The sequence below is a fragment of the Artemia sp. Qi Xiang Cuo genome, chromosome 10, assembly GCF_049724085.1.
Source record: "Artemia sp. Qi Xiang Cuo chromosome 10, ASM4972408v1, whole genome shotgun sequence".
In the NCBI taxonomy this organism is placed as follows: domain Eukaryota; kingdom Metazoa; phylum Arthropoda; class Branchiopoda; order Anostraca; family Artemiidae; genus Artemia; species Artemia sp. Qi Xiang Cuo.
This window is the reverse complement of record NC_142803.1, coordinates 48,889,838-48,901,944: the sequence shown is the minus strand read 5'-3', so window position 1 is coordinate 48,901,944 and position 12,107 is coordinate 48,889,838. Positions and strand designations below refer to the sequence as shown.

Here is a 12,107-nt window from a genome sequence, read left to right as displayed (position 1 = left end):
ACTATCTGTGACGATCCTCAGATTCTACGAGCACTGCCCTCATTGGTATTTGTTCTATTGGTTTGCCACAGCTATGACCAGCATGGCTACTACAAGTGTACTATTTGTTGGGAGTAAGTGTCACAGTTTTTGGCTAAACGGTGTCACAAGGCCGTGGTCGTACTTCCCAAATCCTTATCTTCCCTCGGGAAAGATATTTCGAATAGTATATGACCTTCGTTCATATATCAAAGCTCTTTACTCTATCTCCCTCTCTCTCTCTCTCTCTCTCTCTCTCTCTCTCTCTCTCTCTCTCTCTCTCTCTCTCTCTCTCTCTCTCTCTCTCTCTCTCTCTCTCTCTCTCTCTCTTGTAAGCGAGAACCGTGAATAATGTCAATTTTCGTGGCGAAAGGCTACATGTATGTCCTAATTGGTCTCCCTTTTACTCATTTCCAATACATTTTAGGCAAGAATTTTGTTTTGTACAACTAGTTACAGAAGAGTATATAATATGTGCAAGTTTCCAGACACTTCCTAAGCGACTAAGAACCTTTTCACTGGCTGCATTGATTCTGTCCAAAGCCTGCACCTTCTCAAGGTATTTTATTCATTTTTAAATTCTGCTTCTGTAAGGGCCTTTAACATTCCAACTGATCCATGAAAAATTCATTTAATTTCCTGTCTGGCATGAACATACAGCATCGTTTATTTTCATGAAAGCTTCAATTAAAGTATAGGTGTTATCAGAGGCGCTGTTTATATAATGACAAAAAAAAGTAAATTAATAAAGACTGAACACGAAAGGCATATAAAATTCGGGGTGTGGACCGGTTGCTTGGATCTCGATGATTTTTTTTTTTTTTTTTTTTTTTGAGAAACAAATTTCTAAGCTTTCTTTTCAATGATGTCTTTGCTTTAAATTGAAATTCAATTGCCTCTTCTTTTCTTTCGTTTGGCAAATCCACACAAACGTAAAACCTATATAATACTGAGCTACACCACCCAAATGAGGGCCAAAGGCCCCCAGCTTACCGATTAACGAGTTCGTATGAATTTACTTAAAACTTAAACAAGACCCAACTCTGCATAAACCAAAAGTTTTTTTTCTGCAAAGTGTTTATTTTGTTGAATTTAATAGGAAAATCGTCTACAAAAACAAAGGAAAAGACAAAGCATAAAAAAAATAAAAAAAACGAACAAATACCTTTGCTAAACAACAACAACATTACTAAATCGTACCCCAATAAGAGGCAATAAAATGGAAAAGAAACCAAAAAATATAAACAAACTTAATAAGAATTCCAAATCATTGGTTATAAATTTCGGTACTTATGTATTGTACGAGAGACACTCGAGAAGTGAAGTTTGGTTAATGCTAATGAAATAAAACAAAACATGATGAACATTTTATATTCAAAATTGTGAAAACTACAACTTAAAATTATGTGCCCAGAACGCAGAAGTGTTGTTGTTAGGTCAGAATGTTGTTGTTAGTTTGGTTAGGTTTTACACTTCCAAAGATGTTGCTTCTCGTAAGAGTACAAAGTCATGGTATGTCCATTGACGCACTGTTTTGCTTTGGGCAACAACCCCTTATCCTGGAAAAATATAATTGCCTGTTCGTCGGTCCTTGGCAAATCCGAAATCTTAATTTGAACATCCATGATGAGACATTATATTCCATTACTATCAATATAAACTAACCGGTTATTGTCCTATCTGATCTTCGCGATCCAAATTTTCGAGTTTTTCTCGTATAATACGTAAGTACCTAATTTTTCTATTATGTTTTCAACCAGTTTCGAAACTATCGTATTTCTTGGTCGGTCAGGCTATGCATGTTAATTAATCTTGTGTTGTGTGTCTACATTGGTATGCTGAGTGTTTTGACGAAACAAAAGAATTAAACTGGATTTTTGCTCGTCAGTTTTATTGCAAATAATGCAAAAAGACATTTATACAGAATATGAGACAGCGGAATAGGGTTTTTAAGACAGGGGAGGTAAAAACGGTTAAAACGCGGTTTTTCAGAAACACTTCTAGCATAGGAGGCAAAAATTTGGCGAAAGATGTGAGCTATTTGAAGAATGAAAGTAAGGTGGCAATGGGGAGGCCAAATACTAGCATATTTTTACCATACAGAAACAAATAATATATTAACTACACATCCTCTGTAGTTAATATAACCTTTTTTGTTTTAGTTTAAGTATAAATATATTTTCATTTTTTGATAGATTTCCATTTATATTCTGCGAGAAGGCGTGTTCCAATCAATATAAGCATTCGATTTTGTTTATACGCCAGTGAATGGAATTTTTTATTTAATATGTGAGTTTTCTTTCCTTATTTTTTTATATTTTTTCTTTTGTTGGTTTAGTATGTTTTATATGTTAATGTCAGAAATTTTTTTTGTTTTTTTTTTCGTTGGGAAAGACTCCCAGAGGTGGAGCCGAAATATTAGGAGTATTTTTGTTAAATTAATTGTCTTGTATTCACTGCTTTATAGAAATTAAAACCCGTTTTTCTTGTTTAATTTTTTGCAAATGGAAAAGCAGTGTGGTCTAAGAAATTATTTCAGATATTACATTACATCTATCCCTTAATTGTGCCTGAAACAAACAATGCCTACTTTTTATAAATAAAAACCGTCCCCAGAAATTGAGGTTAGTAGTATCACATTAAATATACAGAACACAGCGATACAGATATAGACACTCTCGGCATAATCGTGTCTTCAAAAAAAAAAATCCATTACCTATTTGGGGGAAAAATTCCTTGTTATAGAGTCGGGAAAAGATATTTGTTGTCGGGATTAATTGCCGGTAAAAGGTTCCTTCGGTGCATTTCCAAATGGTGGACTGGAACCTCAACATTATTCTTGATAATAAACACTGAGACATCCCAGGTTTGATATGGTGTTGTGTCCCATCTGTGGAGCTCTTTCTAAGCTCTTTTTAATAAGCTTTTTCTCATTTTGTCCCTAAACGTCAAAGCAACAAGACATAGGCTAAAGGGAAGCAGATGACGTCCTCTGATTACCTGTTGGGAAAAACAAGGATAGATTTACCATTGGGGCATTCTGCTTTTGCAATTTAATAGATGCTAATTGACCTTTTTTGTAACACGGTTTACAATCCATCCTTGACCTCAAAGATCGTAGTTATTGGTTTATTCCCAAGGCCGTATCCAGGGAGCAGGTTAGGAGGTTTGAACCCTCCCACCGAAATGTTTGTTTGACTCCAAAAAAAATTACAAAAATGAATATAAACAAATTTTTGATGCGTTTTCTTATAGTTTTTTTTTGTAACCATTCCCCCCAAAAAATAAACCCTGGATAAACCCCAGTCTATCCTATCTTTTTGGGTTTTCAGATCGATATTCCTCTTTTTCAAGGAATGATTGGTATTTTCTTATCTCACTCACATAAATGTTTGGAAACTTTTAAAACCAATATTTTTGCCAAATCTTGCCAAATCCTAACAAAACCTTCCCTGTACAAAAAACCAGTCATTAATAACCAATTAAATAACGCGAAATACGTTTTTTGGTTCTTTCGCTCTGTTTTACAATTTATATTATGTATTGACACCTTCTGACTCACAGTAGCTCCACTGACATATGGATCACTGGTGTTTGGAGACCCCATACAGTTAGACTGCTGTACCCCATACCCCAAACTGCTGTAGCTTATTCAAACTTGTCTCCCATGATTTCGCCATGCTGAAGCTATTTTATATCAGTCGAGAGCTAGATTATCAAAAAAGAAAATGAAAAGATGCGAATTTTATTATTAAGATTACGTTCCGAAATACATATAACACATGATAAAAAGGGCATACCAATTACTAAAAGGGCAAATTATCAAAATGCTTGTTTTTTTCTTTGTTCTTTAATAATAGCATCCAACAGTTCATGGCAACGAACTATAAGTAAGGAACAACTCGGGCCAATAATAAGCAAAAATCTAAAACAGGGAATTTTAATAACAATTTAATGCATTAAAAGAATTGACTTTTTATGCGCATTCCGAATGAAGTATATGAAATTTATTAAGTTTAATTTAAACCCATCAAAATCTCCGAGTCTGAGAAAATTTGCCTGATTTCAGAAAAAGGAGGGAAACGCCCTCAAAAAGTCAAGCGATCTTAATCGAAATCACACGATTAAACTCAGCATATCAGAAAACGATAGTATAGAGGTCTCAAGCCAATATCTTCAAAAATATAGAATTTTGCAGTTTTTTTCTCCCAGAAGAAGGATCACGGGTCTTGTTTATTTGTCGTTGTTTTCCCCCAGGGTGATCGTATCGAACCAACGGTAGACGATCGAGAAATGGCTCATTCAAATGGAAATTGAAAGGTTGCCAAGTATTGCAATGAGCTTCATTTTCAGTGATTTCAAATGGTAATACTCTATTTCTCTTTTCCTGTTTGTATCCAATGTTTCAGTGAATTTAAACATACGTATACAGTATACTTAAATATCAAAGAACTCTATTATATAGGTTGTTTTAGCTTCACCTCCCAAAAGATGAAAAGTCGCTAAGGCCGTGTCCAGGATGGGGGAGGGGTTACCGGGTTTGACCCCCCCCCCCCAAAAAAAATTTTGTCTGACTCGTAAAAAAAAGCAACAAACATGCATATAAACAAATTTTTGGCGCATTTTGAAAACATTTTTACCCCTCCACCCCCTCCCATCCCGAACAAGAATCCTGGATACACCCTTGAGAGTAGGGCAGAATTTTCATCCATATGAACAATAATACTCCTTTCCGTCCACCGGGCACTGTAGTAAAAATATTATTAAGGAATTATCCAACAAAACTACTGTTCATCGAAAATTTTGATTAAATATTCAAATTTTGTCCAAAAGTTTAATTACAATATTTAAATTCTTAAACAGAACAACTGAAAAAAGCGGCAAACTAACAATCAATAGTAGTAATGTATCTATATATTAAAAATCCACATTGAATTACACGTGGATATGTGTGTAGTTTAACCGGTACATTGGCTTACCACGGGTCAAGCACCTATTACTATGAACGATACTTGTCCTACCAGACGGGAGGTTTTTTTTTTCTGTTTTTGTTGTCAATTGCACAATGAATGTAGGTCATGAGTTCACATACACATTCTTAAAACTACACGTGATTAAAAACGTTATAAAACTACGTTTCAAATCCAAGTTTTTTTTTCAATCAGAGTGGGGTTTTTTTTCGAGCTGACACCTGTTTTTTAGGCAGCCAATCAGAGAATTGCTTAACAATTCGTCATTGAAACCCTGTATAAAGTTTTCATGCTTTGGAATTCAATTTTCATTATGTATTAGCATATCGAGCATAGTACACTGGATTTTATTAACTCTGAAACAATGGATATTTATATTTTCAATATGAGTACACATTCATTCTTTATTTAATAAAAAAAAAATCGTTTTACTAGTAAATTCAAATTTCAGGGGGTATTTAGCCCCCCCCCCCCTCCAACAACCCAAAGCTTAAAATATGATGCGTATATTCGATAGAAACGGCAAAACATGCTTTTTTCTATTATGTAAAACAAAAAACTCCCTTTTCCATTGCTCTGTTAGGTGCATAATTCTGTAGTTTTAGTTCTTTTTCGTTCAAAAGAATCCTTTCCCAATCCCGCATTTAAAATGTACAATCTTCTTCCGCTCTAAATAAAGCCATCTGTGTTTAACATGTTACCAAAGAGGGGATGATTTCAAAACAATATTCCGCTGCAACTCGGATCTAAGTACTCTAGCTGTTATCGGGCTGATGTGATCTGTTCGCGGTATGCGTCGTATCGGTATTAAGAAAAAAAAAAGACGGATATGTCCGATTCAAGGCTCATTGACAAAAGAGTTTGTTTTCTGACCAAATTAGACAGATATTTTTCAATTGTATTTGATGAAAGTAAATGGATTTCATAGATGATTAAGAGGCTTTTATAAAAATATATGACAGGGAAGAGGGCAATGAATCAATTCTAACACAGTTTTTCTTTACTTGGTATCCGTTAAAAACGAAATTTTTGTGTTAAATAAGTAATTCTTGTATCATTTAAAAGAGCTTTACGGGGTTTGAGAGAGACTATGTTCCCTGATTCCGTGTGGTTAGAGGGGGTTCTTTGTGCAGACTAATTTTTTCTTCTGTAAAAAAGGGAATTGTTTTTTTCCATGCTAAATTTTGCCTCCTTTTTAAGGAAAAGGATTCTTGCAACTACACCCCTCCGGAAAAGAAACCAAGACGGAACGAATCCACATCTATGCAAGAAACTGACGGTACTCAATAGCAGTCTGAATTTGGAAATGTGAGTATTTTCACCTCTAGCTTCTACCTATTTCTATCCAACTTTTTTTTTTTTTTTAAGTATTTTCTTTTCGCCATTTTTCAACACCGTAAAAGTGTATGTCAGAGATATTAAAATTTTAACTTTCTAGTTTAAATAATTCTAGGAGGAATTGGGTTATGTTGGGTGTTATGGAAAAATGGTACGTGTTAAATATTCGGGGAACATACGAGTAGAAAAAATGATTCACTACAGATAAGGCTCTTGTGTCTTTCTGAGGGAGGGGGAGGTAACTTTTTAGTTTAAGAAATTTGTTTATGAATAGAAAAATGCTTCACTACAGATAAGGCTATTGTGTTTTTGTGAGGAAAGAGGGGGTAACTTTTTAGTTTAAATAATTCTAGGAGGAATTGTGTTTTGTTAGATGATATGGAAATATGGTATGTGTTAAATATTCGGGAAACATACGAGTAGGAAAAATGCGTCACGATGGATCCGGCTATGGTATCTTTCTGAGGGTGGTGGGGTGAACTTTTTAGTGAAAAAAAATTTTTTATGAATAGTAAAATGCTTCACTACGGATAAGGCTAGTGTCGGGTTATGAGGGAGGAGGGGGTAAATTTTTAGTTTTAAAAATTTTTTTACTAATAGAAAAATGATTCACTACGGAAATGGCTATAGTGTTTTGTGAACTTTGTGAGGGAGGAGGGGGTAACTTTTTAGTTTAAATAATTCTAGGAGAAATTGGGTTTTGTTGGATGGTATGGAAAAATGGTACCTGTTAAATATTTGGGAAACAAACGAGTAGAAAAAATGCTTCACTAAATATATGTATATTGTGTCCTTGTGAGGGAGGTGGGAGTAACTTTTTAGTTAAAAAAATCTGTTTATGAATATAAAAACGCTTCACTACAGAAAAGGATATTGTGTTTTTGTGAACTTTCTGAGGGAGGAGGGGGTAACTTTTTAGTTTAAAAAATTTGTTTATGAATAGAAAAACGCTTCACTACAGATATGACTAGTGTGTTTTTGTGAACTTTCTGAGGGAGGAGGGGGAAACTTTTTTTTAGTTTAAATAATTCTAGGAGGAATTGGGTTTTGTTGTATGGTATGGAAAAATGGTACTTGTTACATATTCGTGAAAATTACTAGTATAAAAAATGATTCACTCCAGATTAGTCTTTTTTGTTTTTGTGAGGGGGGTGGGGGTAACTTTTTTGTTTAAAAAATGTGTTTATGAATAGAAAAACACTTCACTAAAGATAAGGATATTGTGTTTTTGTGAACTTTCTGAGGGAGGAGGGGGAAAATTTTTTAGTTTAAATAATTCTAGGAGATTGTGTTTTAACTCTATATGTGGTTATGAAGTTTTCCTAAGACTATGTATTAATAACAAAAAATGAGTAAAAAATAGTTTCGCATTTGAAAATTAAATTATGTTTTGGAGGCCAATTTGACCAAATTAAGAGACATATTGTTTAATTAAAATAGGAAGCTTTTTTAAAAGTATAAAACGCTCTAATTTAGAGAGTATCATATTAAAAATATGCTTGGTTTAGCCTCCATCTAGGACTTCCGCTCTTTTCATTATGTATTTAAGTAGCTTGAAATTTAGCTCTTTAAGCTTGCAAGCTACCTACTGAGAAAACTAGTTTTATTTTAGGAAGTTGTTGATCAAACCCCCCAGCAAAAGCGAGCAAAGTTGGATGTCACCCCTGACAGCAATGTGAGTCATAGCAAAATACATCATGAAAATACCCCCTTACATATTTTCGAAGATTCGAGCGCTACAAGAAAACAGATAAGGATGCTTATAAAAACACAAGAAAAAGATAGACATTCACTTCTATTTAAAGGAAGAGATGTGAGGCGCTATGCTCAGTTAAACAATGCAAGGAAGCATCCTATAGTGTTTTTATGCTAAATTTCCAATTGCTCTGTGAATGTTCGTTTCTAAAAGCAGTATTTTTTTGATTTCAAATAAAATTCGTTGGCTTTTTTAATACTCCCATTACTCGAAGGGTCCAGATATTCTTAGAATATAGTTTATATCCTAGCCCCCTGCGATATAACCTATTCATCACTTGAAAAGGTCATTTTTAGCCTAATTACGTAGGTACTAAAGGAACATTGAACATTTTTTCTGATTTTGTGTGTTTTCGCAAGAAAATAGTTGGTCTTTAGCAAACTTAGCCATAGCTAGTTGAAACTCTGCATAAATATCTTAATTTTTAGCCTAATTGTGTAGGTACTAAAGGAACATTGAAATATCTTCATTTTTCGCCTAATTGCGTAGCTACTAAAGGAACATTTTTGTTGTATCTATTGGTATCAATATTCCGTTTTTTTTGTTTTTTTTAGAGTTTCGGTTACTATTGAGCCTTACGTGCCTGAATCAAGAATTAGAATATTTAATTAGCTGTTTGGGTTTTCAGACATAGTTTTTAGATGTTCATGGGTGTTAGGTTCCTGGAGAGTTTTATGACTCCTCCCTCCAATGAATTCAGATGGTTTTAGGACTCATCTCCCTAGCCATAACTCCATTCAACCTTGAGCGAAGATATAAAAGTTTGATGAAGTATTTTTCTGCTTAACAACTACATTAATAACTTCCAAGATGATAGGACTGTATGACACAGAATTTATCAGTTTGAAAAAATCATCTTGTGGTGTTATATTTGAATGTGCATTTTTATTATTGTCTATGGAACTTGATGAAATTGACTGTTATCATTGGATAGTGAACTATAACATGTTTGAGTGTGATAAGAGTTTGTGGAATACTACATTATGTCATATAAACAGACTGGGATTCTATGATAGAGTGATTACACCACTTAATAATGCTGGTCGGGAACTGAGAAATGTTCAGGAGGAAGTCGGTGAAATTTGCAGCTTTTTCGGGGTTGAAGCGCTCTACGTAAAGGACAATGTACCTACAGATAAAGTTTTAATTCAAAAGTGTGACCCTAGGATTCCCCTTTTCAATCTAGAAGAGTTTAAGTGTCCTAAATTTGAAGGGGGTTATCACCGTCCTGAAGACGAGGTTAGGTTCTTCGCACAGTGGATACCTAAGAACATACCTGATCGTGATAAATCCATAATACATGGTAAAAACTATTCTATATCATGAGACCAGTCTTTTTTGATTTCTAATCTTTAAAGCTCTTTACTATTTTTATGTAAACATTTGTTGTTGTGTTTTTTTTTTCTCAAAAAAAAAAATATCTCAGTAATTTCACTAAAAAAAAAGATTTAATATTAAAATATATTTTTTCTTTATAATAGTTATATTGTAAGCAAGTAACAAACTCTTTCCTGTGTTTTGGAGGAGATGGGATGAATGTGTACTGTATAATACACAAGTGATGTTTTGCACAGTGTTGTCAATTTTAAATAGTTTAGAAATAAAAAAAAATAACAAGAAATGGCTGAAAAGTGTTTTGAGGGAGTTGAATTGCACGAGGGTTGACTTGCACGAGGGTTCAGTTACATGCGGATTCAGTTACACGGGGATTAGTTAAATGGCTTTATTATATCTTTTCAGAACAAATTATTATTTTAGGGAATTATTTCGGTGAAACAGTTAGACATTTTAAAAGATGATTTTAGAAGAGGATTTGAGGGTGAAACTCTTTGGTCGTTATAATACACAACCTCCATTTGAACAATGTTGTGAGGTCCCTTACCACAACCCCAAAGGGCTCCGATCCCCCCTCCCCAACCCCGAAGGAAACCCCCAGTCATCAAAGGTTCTCTGGGCTCCCAAAGGGCCCCCGGCGCCCCAATGGCTCCTGAGTCCCCCATTATAATACTTTTTTAGGCTTTATTATATCTTTTCAGAACAAATTATTATTTTAGGGAATTATTTCGGTGAAACAGTTAGAGACATTTTAAAAGATGATTTAAAAGATGACTTTAGAAGAGGATTTGAGGGTGAAACTCTGTGGTCGTTATAATACACAAGTTCCATTTGAACAGTGTTGTGAGGTCCCTTACCACAACCCCAAAGGGCTCCGATCCCCCTCCCCCCACCCCCAAGGAAAACCCCCGTCCTCAAAAGGTATATGGGCTCCCAAAGGGCCCCCCCGCCCCCCAAAGGATCCACAGTCCCCCATTATAATACTTTTAAGTTTCTTTTTTCTTATCAGATTCAAAAGCTTAATACCCACAAGCTTATGCGAGTCAAATTTCATCTCAAAGTGTCAACATATCTGATAGAATAATTTAATTCTTATGATCAATTTCATAAAACCTTTAATTTTCACCTTTTTCTTCATTAAGTATCAACTACTTCAAGAAATTAATTCCACATTTTTGCATATAGGAGCTTGAAACTTCCAAAGTAGGGTTATTGGTTTTTAGAGTTTCGGTTACTATTGAGTGGTGTCTCTCCTTAATTAAAATTCGTTATCAATTTTAACATTTAAATCTTGGCAAATCCAAAACACCAGTGCAGTGATTTTTGCAAGTGCGTTTAGGTGTTAAATTCCAATTAATAGGCACGTAACGTCAATAAAACCCTTAATTTTTATCTTTTCCTTCATTAAATATTTTGACTAGTTACTTTTATCCTCTGTCTTGCGCAGCTTACAGCCGATAGAACATTGGCAATTCTACTTTAGGTACTTTTGGCTATCTTGGAAAGGGGTTTGGTTAGGAAAATGAAACTTTCAGGAATGGGTCTACAGGCTAAACAGTTCATGATAAAAAAAAGATAGTTTAATTTTTTAAGGTTAATTTAGCTACTTTTGGCTATCATGGAAAGGGGTTAGGTTAGGAAAATGAAACTTTCAGGAATGAGTCTACAGGCTAAACAGTTCATGATAAAAAAATTCGCGTCCTACTTATGTTAATTTCTACTCGTTTTGAGTGTGACTCGGTTAATTAGAAACCACTTTTTGCAATCCATTTCTCCCTTAGAGGACCTGTTTGACTAGTTTCTTTTATCATCTATCTTGCGCGACCTACACCTGATAGAACCTTAGCAATTCTACTTTAGGTACTTGTGGCTATCTTGGAAAGTGGTTAGTATAGGAAAATGAAAATTATTTCTGATGGTTTTGAGTCTGACTCGGTTAAGTAGAAACCACTGTTTGCAATCCATTTCTCCCTTGAGAGGATCTGTTTGACCAGTTTCTTTCATCATCTATCTTGCGCGACTTGCACCTAATGGAACATTAGCAATTCTACTTTAGGTACTTTTGGATATCTTGGAAAGGGGTTAGGTTAGGAAAATGAAACTTTCAGGAATGTGTCTACAGGCTAAACAGGTCATTATAAAAAAAGATAGTTCCATATTTTAAGGTTTAGCTACTTTTGGCTATCTTGGAAAGGGGTTAGGTTAGGAAAATGAAACTGATTAGGTTAGGAAAATGAAACTTTCAGGAATGGGTCTACAGGCTAAACACTTCATGATAAAAAAATTCGCGCCCAACCAATGTTAATTTCTGCTTGTTTTTAGTCGGAATCGGTTAATTAGAAACTACTGTTTGCAATCCATTCCTCCGTTGAGAGGACCTGTTTGACTAGTTTCTTTTATCATCTATCTGGCGTGGCTTACAGCTGATAGAACATTACCAATTCTACTTTAGGTACTTTTGGCTATCCTTGGAAAGGTAGTTGGTTATGAATATGAAACTTCCTTGATAGTATGTGCAATATTAACTCTTGATGATAAAAAAGATAGGTTATGTTTTTTATTTAACTTTAGATACCGTCGGCCATCTTGGAAATTGCGTCGGTTTGAAAAATAAAACTTTCAGAAACTACTCTACAGGCTAAACTCTTTATGATAAAAAAGTATTCATTTTTTTAATGTTAATTTAGATG

General features: G+C 34.4%; 1 long non-coding RNA gene across 1 annotated transcript in view; it reads left to right on the top strand.

Moving 5' to 3' along the window:
• The first annotated feature begins 38 nt into the window (after positions 1–38).
• Positions 39–12,107, top strand: part of LOC148947844 (uncharacterized) — an 83,375-nt gene continuing 71,306 nt past the window's right edge. Inside the window, exons 1-3 of the long non-coding RNA XR_016142314.1 lie at positions 39–113; positions 446–577; positions 4,276–4,383. This is a non-coding gene — a long non-coding RNA (uncharacterized LOC148947844). The remainder of the gene's footprint in view (positions 114–445; positions 578–4,275; positions 4,384–12,107) is intronic.